We start from the raw sequence: 12,500 nt of genomic DNA, 5'->3' as shown, positions 1-12,500 counted from the left end.
AATTCAGTTGAATGGCTTGAGAAGATAAGATAAGCATCAGATATATTTTTATTGACGTCATTTAATTTTTGAGCAATGGGATAGAGCAATGCTTTCTTTTCTTTGTGCCTTCTTACAGATTCATTTTATTTTGGTCTTTAATCTTCATGGTATTTGCTGCTGTTTTCTGTTATCAATATCCTGAATATTATCTTCTTCTTTTTTTTTTTTTCTGTGGTATTTCTTATGTACACAGTTTTATTCCAGCAGAACACCTCTGAAACCAGACCCTCAGTCAGCGGTCCGGCATCAGCCAATCATAATAGAGAGCTGTTTGAGACAACACTCAGTTTCATGGCAGTGGTGCGAGAGAAGTTCTCTTCACTGTGAGCCTCGGTCAGTGCAGGTGTCATGTAGAGCGATCGGAGAACTCTCCTCATCCAGAGAAGAAAGGATGAGCTTCCTCTCAATGCTTGGAAACTATAAGACGCCCACCTATAGATGTCTGCATTTAAACACTGCACAAATGAAAAGCACATGCAGCTTGGTGACCCTGTGTTCGACATTACAGTGCTGTATCTCCGCTAAAGTCCAAACTGTTAAAAAGCATGCTTTTTAAATGCTGATTTCAAGAGCAGAACTGATATATAGCCTATTATCAATCAACCGCATTGGAAGATTAGACTTTTGCATTAGGATGCATGTGTCATATGCAGGATTATTATGTAACGGCGTAAGAAATTTGACTGACTTCAAGATAGTATCTGTAGTGTCTCTTATAACGGAAAGTCACTGATTAAACTCTGTGTTGGCAGAACAAAAACCTCATCATCAGCTCTCCAGACTGTTTGTAATATGAAATATGACTGGAGCTGAACGCCATAAAGGTGTAATTGTAAAACCGTATTTCAAAACCCGGAAAAGGACTTAACGTTTTGATGTCAAGATCTCACTTTTAGCAATGTGTTTCACATTAGCTGTGCTGTATATAGAGGCTGAGTTTGACATCTCAATGTTTTATTGATATTCTGATCTCTGCAGGAGCAATACTGTTGAAAACCTATACCATCACTATTACTTTTGCTCATATTTAGGGTTTGTGCTATGAACAAACTTTCAGGGAACAAACCTCCGTAAATTTGGTGCTTTACAGACATGAATGAGACCTCAGATCATGTGTCTTGAGGAGAGGTGTGCTGTTCATTTTCTAAGCCTCCTGACTTGTGGGTTTTGTCTGGCAGATGATAGAAATTAATCGGCAAAACATTATGTTGTATTGTTGTGTTATAGGTTATTTTAGTTGTCTTTGGGCCAAATGGATGGCCAGTGGGTTCCTTGCAATTTGCCAAAAATCAACTTTGTAAAACAGCAGTCAGGTGACAAAAAGAAAACCTTTATTGTAGATTGTCAAACACTAAAATATAAAATATACAAGAACTTATGCAAAATTGCCCCAGTCATCAGTTTACACTGAACACAAATAGCAATAAATACTATTTACACCAAGTATAACATTTTTAGATTATATTTACTTGTAGGTATTTTCATCTCAGTGTGCGAATAGACACTACAAGCAGTCATGACAAAAAACATCAATTATTTATTAAATAATCCTGTAAAAAACGGTAAACTACTGACAGCTGTGGTTGCCAGCATCATACTGTAAAAGTATGGCGTTTTACTGTTTTTTTATCAGCTAAATACCATTTTGTCAGCTACATTATAAAACTGTAATTTAACAGGCATATTGCATTACAGCATTTAAAACAGTAACAAACCGTATTTTTACGGTATGATGCTGGCAACCACAGCTGCCAGTAGTTTGTCGTTTTTTTACAGGATTATTTTTTACAGAGCAGATAATTTTGAGCATAAAAAAAATGTGGGTCAAACTGTTCCCTAACACAATAGAAACAGTTTAAAATGATGAAAAATGAGTCTCTGACAAGCTACTATAGAGCTTTCTGTTTGTACATGATGTTGATTTCTGGCAAATTGTATATAAAACAATGGAGGCTCGATCTGACGCCAATGCAACAATGTACCCAGATTTTTAACGCAACCGCAGGGTTACATTTCTTCAGAAAATATAAAAATCTAGATTTATATGTAAATCTTTGTTTGTTGAAACAGGCTTATTTAATTACGTCAGGAGGATGGAAGATACAGTGCACTCGCTCCAATAACCCTGTCTATTCATAACACACAGTAAATGTTCAAATAAACACTAGAAAACACAAAGAGGTATTTAGGAGCTGCAGAATTATTTTCTCATTTTCTTTATTTTGTCATGCAATGACTTCTGTTATATCACTTACTATACAAGTGGACTTCTCTAATAGGCTTTCAGTGTGTTTCTAGGTTTGTGTTTAAAGGGCTTGTCATCAGGTTATATACTGTGTTTTCACTTTAAATTGAGATCTTGAGGGGCCTCACTGAAGGAAAATGTGAAGCTTATTGTTTTAAGCACAGGGTCGCAATAATTGGAATGAGCTTCATGGCCTATGGCAATATTTCATGGTGAACTATGAGGCGTAAGAAGTGTTAGATTTCTGTGGTCAGCGATATGGCATGGCCTGCCATTGGAGGTCAGTGAGGGTTCATGGGAAACCATTCGCCTTGACTGACCGATTACATGTTCTCCTGATATCCATTTCTGTGTCTGTATCACCATTATCTCATGTCCTGGCCCACAGTCTGGGACACCCGGGAAGATTTGGCTAATTTGATTGTGCTATCAGATGAACTTTGATTCATATTAAAGGTGACATATCATGTAAATCTGACTTCTCCCATGTTTAAGTGCTATAATCGGGTGCCCGGTGCTTCTACCAACACAGAAAACGTGAAAAGTGAAACCCAGTAACTTTGTTTTAGCATGCCAAAAAATAAGCCGATCTGATTTCACTCCCCTTCTGACATAGGAAGAGGATCTTATTATAATATTACCGGCCCTTAATCTGCATGTTTACACACACCAGCCGACATTTGGTTCCACAAGCGACAACAGAGACCAGTTCTAACAGTGACCAGTTCTAACGGAGACCAGTTCTAACAGAGACCAGTTCTAACAGTGACCACTCTGTAAAAAAAAACTGTAAATTTACAGGAAACGGTCTGTATTTTTTAACAGAATTTTGTCGTTTTGTCATTATACAGTGAATACCTGTTATTTTACAGATATTTGTTGTAATTTAAAGGTCCACTATTAAATTTACAGGTAATTGCTTTTATTTTGGTTTTACATTAATTTTACGTTTTTAAATGGAAATTCTCTGTAATTTTATAGGGTTATGTGTAATTTTACATAAAAAATTAAGTAATATTTTACAGATTATTTCTGTGGAATTAGAAAACAAAGAAAATAAGGTATAACTGCAGAAATCAGCAGTCACTAAACATGTTTTCCTTAAAGATTATTAAGCATGTGGGGGTTAAAGTGAGTTTTAAGATTTGTACACACATTAGGCAAGCCTATTTAATTATTTATAGTCTTTTAATTTTGTCTTGCAAATAGATGTTCATTTTGATCATCATTTGTAGGCTATTTGCCCGAAAATTTCATTTAGGCCTATATTTTATGTCTTTTATGAATCGTTTTTCCAAATCTGCGTGGCTTTGTGTGCGTTTGTATGTGTGTGTGTGTGTGCCCGCGCGCGCGCGCAGATTCAAATTATCCGCCATTACGTTTCGTTGCTGGCTGCTAGTCCCGCCCACAACAGTTAGCTACAGATCTGTCTCTGTCGTCGATCTGTGTCAAGGGCAAGCGGGAGATTTGAAGTTTCAGTCTACGCTCGTGAAGTAGTCGTGGATTGTGATCACAGTGGTTCAAAGCTATTATTCGACAGAAGCAGCCAGCTGTGAGCAGGAGCGCTGAACACATATTAGTTGTTTGTAGTCTGTCAGTCAGTCCAGAAATAATGCGCCCTTTTTCAGTGAGCCTGGTTCGTCGTCACAGCGGACCTCATCCCGACCGATCAACGGCTGAGGTAAGAGTCTCATACTACTGTGTGTACGATATTTTATATTACATTTGTGTAAGTGGTTAGACAGTTTCCATGCTAACGTTAGCATTCTTAAATGATGTTCAGTTATAACTGGGTCAGGGCAAAACACTGAAAATGCAGCATGCGTTTTTAATTATCGATCTGTGTTAAGAAAGATCAGTTGAACCCAACCCACATCTCTACTTATTAACTTAAAGACCTAAAACAATCTTTAGTAGACTTGTTATTCATATTAAAGTCCATAATTGTGTATAAAATCTTCGTTATGATAGTCAGTAACATTAAATCAATAAATGGCGGGATATTTTGAAACACTGTCTGGAAGCTGAAAACTTTTCTCTTAAAAAAATACTTTATTTTATTATAATAAAATTGTAGTAAACACGTTTTTAGCTGATTTTTTACCATTGTAATAGCCACAGTTTTACTAAAAATAGGCCTACCGTGTTTCTTTTGTTTATTTCGTAATAGTTAACATGACTAACTTTATTAAGACCGTTAAGAAATCAAAATACTGTAACTTAAGGTACTTGTTGATGATACAGGAAAGCCTAGAACAGGAATACTAGAATATGAATACAACATGATGAACCCCTAGGACCTAGGTGTGCAGCTAGGTCACAGTAAATCATATTCATTTAACTTTACTTTCTATAAATGTAACTTAGCTAAAATCACATGGCAGCTCAAAATATTACTGTTAGCCTTTCCAGCTCAGCTTCAAGATCATAGTCATTTGAGTTTTTGCATTGTCCCAATGGAACATATTCTGACATGTGTAAATCTAATACTGAGTTTTAAAATAACTTGTGTGTGTGTGTGTGTGTGTGTGTGTGTGTGTGTGTGTGTGTGTGTGTGTGTGTGTGTGTGTGTGTGTGTGTGATTTCAGGTCACGTGGAAAGCAGATGATCATGGCAAACAAGGTATGGGAAGAATTCATTAAAACATAAAAATCATAACGGTTCTGATTCCATATGTTCATAACAGTCTTCTGATTCCATATGATTGCACTAAAAGTATGCACAAGGTTTGGATTTGCTACAGCAAGATTACGATTGTGTTAGATTCCACCCATCTTTCTTTATTTTTTTTTTTTTTTTTTAACTACCCACTAAGCAAAATGATGTCCGAAAGACTTCTTTTCAATGTCTTTGTTACAAAAATAAGACGTTGAAATGCCGTCCACTGAGGAGCCAGAATGAAAGTTATGACGTCTTTTTTTGACGTGTTCTGCACGTCCGATATAGACGTTCATCGAACCTTCGTACAAGGTTAAAACTAGTTCAGATGTGGCCATTGTGGACATATTTCAACATCATTTATGGTCTCATTTAGACATAATTACTTTGACTATTGCTGTCAGATGATCTTAGTGAGAATTAACAGAGGTTTAGATGTTGATATTCGTTTAATTTGAAGTGTCACCATTGTGGCGATCCGTGTTTGCTTTAGTTGGGCTCTTGGTCCCCGTTCCTTTTATTTTAACTTTTCTTTGGCTGCTGTAACAGTGTGTTTGTGTAACACAATTGTTGTGGCAGGGAAAGCCTAGAAAAAGTATGAGGTGTTATCAGTTCAATGTTGATGATGACATAATTATCACAAAATGGGCCTTTAATATTGTGTTTAAAGTTTTGTGTTTATATTTGCCGTTAATAACCACCAACCTTTTGGAACTGCATTATTGGTGAAGGTGTATTTATTTGAAGGTGTGTAAAAAGCATGTGCACATTGTGTTTTGAGCAAGAGTATCATACAGTCACACACAGACATCAAGATTTTGGATATGAATCACAACAACGGTGACAATTAAAAAAAGCTTGGGAATTAAGGATGAGTTTTGTACTATGAAATCTACCCATCATGCATTGCAGCATGAAGCTTTTTTTTTAATTGTCACCATTGTTGGAAATCATATGCACAATCTTGATGTCTGTGTGTGACTGTATGATACTCTTGCTCAAAACATCATGTGCACATGCTTTTTACACACCTTCAAATAAATACACCTTCACCAATAATGCAGTTCCACAAGGTTGGTGGTTATTAACGGCAAATATAAACACAAAACTTTAAACACAATATTAAAGGCCCATTTTGTGATAATTATGTCATCATCAACATTGAACTGATAACACCTCAAACTTTTTCTAGGCTTTCTCTGCCACAACAATTGTGTTACACAAACACACTGTTACAGCAGCCAAAGAAAAGTTAAAGTAAAAGGAACGGGGACCAAGAGCCCAACTAAAGCAAACACGGATCGCCACAATGGTGACACTTCAAATTAAACGAATATCAACATCTAAACCTCTGTTCATTCTCACTAAGATCATCTGACAGCAATAATAAAAGTAATTATGTCTAAATGAGACCATAAATGATGTTGAAATATGTCCACAATGGCCACATCTGAACTAGTTTTAACCTTGTACGAAGGTTCGATGAACGTCTATATCGGACGTGCAGAACACGTCAAAAAAAGACTTCATAACTTTCATTCTGGCTCCTCAGTGGACGGCATTTCAACCTTTGATTTTTGTAACAAAGACATTGAAAAGACGTCTTTCGGACATCATTTTGCTTAGTGGGGCTCTGTCATTTAGAAACATGACTTTTCCTATCACTACTATCTTAATGACACATATCTTTTAATCCAGCTAGATGATCTGACGGTTGCTGCTCGCATCTCAGCCTACCTGATGGAAAATTCTTGCTGGATGAATGACCTTCACCTTTAAATCAGCCTTGCCAAGACAGAACTGCTTATGGTTCAGCTTTCAGCCAAAACATACTTGCTGTGATCCTGCTGATTTGCCTTATCATTAGGAGGATCAGGCCCTTCCTATCGGAGCTACACAACTCTCTTGTTCTATCCAGACTGGGCTATTGTAATGCTCTCCTGGCAGCTCTTCCAGTGTCAGTCAAACCTCTGCAACTGATCCAGATGCTGCAGCAAGAGTTGTCTTTAAAGGTAGCCCTATGCCTAAACTCACTACTTCAGATCTGTGTGTCTCCAGAAGCATGTGCTCTGCAAGTGAACGGCGCCTTGTGGTGCCATCATCCCAAAGAGACACAAAACCACTTTCACTGACATTTACCTGGACTGTTTCCTGGTGGTGGAATGACCGGCGCAACGCAACACATTTTCAAGAAACTGCTAAAGATCCATCTTTTTCATAAACACTTCACCCAATAATACTAAATCTTTGTTACAAAAAAAAAAAAAAACACCTTTCTATGTGTACTGTACTAGACTAACTGGGACTTGTCACTGCACTTGTTGCTTTTTATTATCTTTAATTATTATCTTAATTGGTTAGTCACTTTGGATAAAATGTAATTGTAAATGTTAAAATAAGTTATACTGTAAAGGTATACGGTAATTGCTTTTTATTGTGGATATTTTTACATGTTCTAAATTATATACTAAGCTTCTATTTCCTATTAATCACTTATCTTGATGTTTAGTGTTTGTTCAATTACTAATACTTTAAATATGCAGGTAATTTGTACTCATACATTTAGTTAATTTAAAAGAAATTGACTGTACATTTGCTATTATTAAGAACGTAATTAGAGATGTTGTGAAATTGGATCTGTACAAATAAAAAATAAAACTGTAAATTTACAAACATTTGTATTTGAATTTATGTACTTGTGTGCATTTTTTATACATAATTTCATTGTTATTTTACACATAAAAACTATATTAAAAGAAAATTACTGTAGATAGACAGCATTATTATATAAAATAATTTTATAAAACCTTAAATTTACAGTATTTAATTGTTTTAAAGGTGTATATGACTTTTTAAAACATTAAAAATCCCAGTAATTACATAAGATTTAATGTAATATTAAAGATATAATCTGTTATTTAATTATGGAAAATTACTGTATTTTAACGTGATTGTTTTTTGCCGTTATTTTACGGTAATTTTCTGGCGCCCCAGCTGCCGGAATAATACCGTTTTTTTACAGGTTTTTTTTTTACAGTGCAGTTCTAATGGAGACCTGTTCTAACGGAGACCAGTTCTAACAGTGACCAGTTCTAACAGAGACCAGTTCTAGCAGAGGCCAGTTCTAGCAGAGACCAGTTCTAACAGAGACCAGTTCTAACAGAGACCAGTTCTAACAGTGACCAGTTCTAACAGAGACCAGTTCTAATGGTGACCAGTTCTAACGGAGACCAGTTCTAACGGAGACCAGTTCCAACAGAGACCAGTTCTAACAGTGACCAGTTCTAACAGTGAACAGTTCTAACAGTGACCAGTTCTAACAGAGACCAGTTCCAACAGAGACCAGTTCTAACAGAGGCCAGTTCTAAGAGACCAGTTCTAACAGTGACCAGTTCTAACAGTGACCAGTTCTAACAGAGGCCAGTTCTAAGAGACCAGCTCTAACAGTGACCAGTTCTAACAGTGACCAGTTCTAACAGAGACCAGTTCTAACAGTGACCAGTTCTAACAGAGGCCAGTTCTAAGAGACCAGTTCTAACAGTGACCAGTTCTAACAGTGACCAGTTCTAACAGAGACCAGTTCTAACAGTGACCAGTTCTAACGGAGACCAGTTCCAACAGTGACCAGTTCTAACAGAGGCCAGTTCTAATGGAGGCCAGTTCTAAAAGTGACCAGTTCTAACAGACACCAGTTCTAACAGAGACCAATTCCAACAGTGACCAGTTCTAACAGAGGCCAGTTCTAACAGAGACCAGTTCTAACAGAGGCCAGTTCTAAGAGACCAGTTCTAACAGTGACCAGTTCTAACAGTGACCAGTTCTAACAGAGGCCAGTTCTAAGAGACCAGTTCTAAGAGACCAGTTCTAACAGAGGCCAGTTCTAAGAGACCAGTTCTAACAGTGACCAGTTCTAACAGTGACCAGTTCTAACAGAGGCCAGTTCTAAGAGACCAGTTCTAACAGTGACCAGTTCTAACAGTGACCAGTTCTAACAGAGACCAGTTCTAACAGTGACCAGTTCTAACAGAGGCCAGTTCTAAGAGACCAGTTCTAACAGTGACCAGTTCTAACAGTGACCAGTTCTAACAGAGACCAGTTCTAACAGTGACCAGTTCTAACGGAGACCAGTTCCAACAGTGACCAGTTCTAACAGTGACCAGTTCTAATGGAGGCCAGTTCTAAAAGTGACCAGTTCTAACAGACACCAGTTCTAACAGAGACCAATTCCAACAGTGACCAGTTCTAACAGAGGCCAGTTCTAACAGAGGCCAGTTCTAACAGAGGCCAGTTCTAACAGAGACCAGTTCTAATGGAGACCAGTTCTAACGGAGACCAGTTCTAACAGTGACCAGTTCTAACAGAGACCAGTTCTAACAGTGACCAGTTCTAACAGTGACCAGTTCTAACAGAGGCCAACAGAGACCAGTTCTAACAGAGGCCAGTTCTAACAGAGACCAGTTCTAACGGAGACCAGTTCTAACGGAGACCAGTTCTAACAGTGACCAGTTCTAACAGAGACCAGTTCCAACAGTGACCAGTTCTAACAGTGACCAGTTCTAACAGAGGCCAACAGAGACCAGTTCTAACAGAGACCAGTTCTAACAGAGACCATTTCCAACAGAGACCAGTTCTAACGGAGACCAGTTCTAACGGAGACCAGTTCTAACAGTGACCAGTTCTAAGAGAGACCAGTTCCAACAGAGACCAGTTCTAACGGAGACCAGTTCCAACAGAGACCAGTTCTAACAGTTACCAGTTCTAACAGAGACCAGTTCTAACGGAGACCAGTTCTAACAGAGACCAGTTCTAACAGTGACCAGTTCTAACAGAGACCAGTTCTAACGGTGACCAGTTCTAACAGAGACCAGTTCTAACAGAGACCAGTTCTAACGGTGACCAGTTCTAACGGTGACCAGTTCCAACAGAGAACAGTTCTAACGGTGACCAGTTCTAACAGAGACCAGTTCTAGCAGAGGCCAGTTCTAGCAGAGACCAGTTCTAACAGAGACCAGTTCTAACAGTGACCAGTTCTAACAGAGACCAGTTCTAACAGAGACCAGTTCTAACAGTGACCAGTTCTAACAGAGACCAGTTCTAACAGAGGCCAGTTCTAAGAGACCAGTTCTAACAGTGACCAGTTCTAACAGTGACCAGTTCTAACAGAGACCAGTTCTAACAGTGACCAGTTCTAACGGAGACCAGTTCCAACAGTGACCAGTTCTAACAGTGACCAGTTCTAATGGAGGCCAGTTCTAAAAGTGACCAGTTCTAACAGACACCAGTTCTAACAGAGACCAATTCCAACAGTGACCAGTTCTAACAGAGGCCAGTTCTAACAAAGGCCAGTTCTAACAGAGGCCAGTTCTAACAGAGACCAGTTCTAATGGAGACCAGTTCTAACGGAGACCAGTTCTAACAGTGACCAGTTCTAACAGAGACCAGTTCTAACAGTGACCAGTTCTAACAGTGACCAGTTCTAACAGAGGCCAACAGAGACCAGTTCTAACAGAGGCCAGTTCTAACAGAGACCAGTTCTAACGGAGACCAGTTCTAACGGAGACCAGTTCTAACAGTGACCAGTTCTAACAGAGACCAGTTCCAACAGTGACCAGTTCTAACAGTGACCAGTTCTAACAGAGGCCAACAGAGACCAGTTCTAACAGAGACCAGTTCTAACAGAGACCATTTCCAACAGAGACCAGTTCTAACGGAGACCAGTTCTAACGGAGACCAGTTCTAACAGTGACCAGTTCTAAGAGAGACCAGTTCCAACAGAGACCAGTTCTAACGGAGACCAGTTCCAACAGAGACCAGTTCCAACAGTGACCAGTTCTAACAGAGACCAGTTCTAACGGAGACCAGTTCTAACAGAGACCAGTTCTAACAGTGACCAGTTCTAACAGTGACCAGTTCTAACAGAGACCAGTTCTAACAGAGACCAGTTCTAACGGTGACCAGTTCTAACAGAGACCAGTTCTAACAGAGACCAGTTCTAACGGTGACCAGTTCTAACGGTGACCAGTTCCAACAGAGAACAGTTCTAACGGTGACCAGTTCTAACAGAGACCAGTTCTAGCAGAGGCCAGTTCTAGCAGAGACCAGTTCTAACAGAGACCAGTTCTAACAGAGACCAGTTCTAGCAGAGGCCAGTTCTAACAGAGACCAGTTCTAGCAGAGGCCAGTTCTAACAGAGGCCAGTTCTAGCAGAGACCAGTTCTAACAGAGACAAGTTCTAACAGAGACCAGTTCTAACAGTGACCAGTTCTAACAGAGGCCAGTTCTAGCAGAGACCAGTTCTAACAGAGACCAGTTCTAACAGAGGCCAGTTCTAGCAGAGGCCAGTTCTAACAGAGGCCAGTTCTAGCAGAGGCCAGTTCTAACAGAGGCCAGTTCTAACAGAGGCCAGTTCTAACAGAGACCAGTTCTAACAGAGACCAGTTCTAACATTGACCAGTTCTAACAGAGGCCAGTTCTAGCAGAGACCAGTTCTAACAGAGACCAGTTCTAACAGAGGCCAGTTCTAGCAGAGGCCAGTTCTAACAGAGGCCAGTTCTAACAGAGGCCAGTTCTAGCAGAGGCCAGTTCTAACAGAGACCAGTTCTAACGGTGACCAGTTCTAACAGAGACCAGTTCTAGCAGAGGCCAGTTCTAGCAGAGACCAGTTCTAACGGAGACCAGTTCTAACAGAGGCCAGTTCTAGCAGAGGCCAGTTCTAACGGTGACCAGTTCTAGCAGAGGCCAGTTCTAGCAGAGGCCAGTTCTAGCAGAGACCAGTTCTAGCAGAGACCAGTTCTAACAGAGGCCAGTTCTAGCAGAGGCCAGTTCTAGCAGAGACCAGTTCTAACGGAGACCAGTTCTAACAGAGACCAGTTCTAACGGTGACCAGTTCTAACAGAGACCAGTTCTAGCAGAGGCCAGTTCTAGCAGAGACCAGTTCTAACGGAGACGAGTTCTAACAGAGGCCAGTTCTAGCAGAGGCCAGTTCTAACGGTGACCAGTTCTAGCAGAGGCCAGTTCTAGCAGAGGCCAGTTCTAGCAGAGACCAGTTCTAACGCAATGGCAGAAGATCCAGCAGAGCCTGAAACTGTTCTGTGGTTGAGCACAGACGAGCACTGAACACTATTGACCAGAACATGTCACCGCTGCATTATAGAGCTGGTAAGTCCCGCCCCTTCCGCTAATCCCCCTGGACCTCTAGGTTGAAAAATCGTCAATGCAAGTGAATGGGAGAAAATAATTATTTTCTGGTCCCGTTTGAATTTTGCCATGAATGTTAACATATGTTGTCTGTGAATTTTTTATATAAAAAATTCAGAAGTTTGGTAGAAGTTTGATACGGTTAGACTTTGTGTGAGAGCACTTTGTGGACTACAACTCCTCGCTGCTTTCGACGCGTTTGAAACGTCAACACCACTAGCACACGGACACTAGCTCACCAATCCCGCTAAACATGGCTGTGTCTTTGATGCACTTCACCTCCTTCTTTCAGGGAGAGGACAAAATCGTTGAGGTTGGCGAAAACCACGGGTAAGTCAACTTTATGGGGTGACGTCAC

At 39.7% G+C, this 12,500-nt stretch overlaps 1 protein-coding gene across 3 annotated transcripts in view; it reads left to right on the top strand.

The window, feature by feature from the left end:
* flt4 (fms related receptor tyrosine kinase 4) overlaps positions 1–12,500 on the top strand; it is a 99,183-nt gene that overhangs the window by 1,010 nt on the left and 85,673 nt on the right. The gene's annotated exons all lie outside the window — the stretch shown is intronic.

This window comes from Scardinius erythrophthalmus, assembly GCF_964197995.2.
Source record: "Scardinius erythrophthalmus genome assembly, chromosome: 13".
NCBI classification, from domain to species: Eukaryota; Metazoa; Chordata; class Actinopteri; order Cypriniformes; family Leuciscidae; genus Scardinius; species Scardinius erythrophthalmus.
This window is presented reverse-complemented; position numbering and strand designations above follow the sequence as displayed.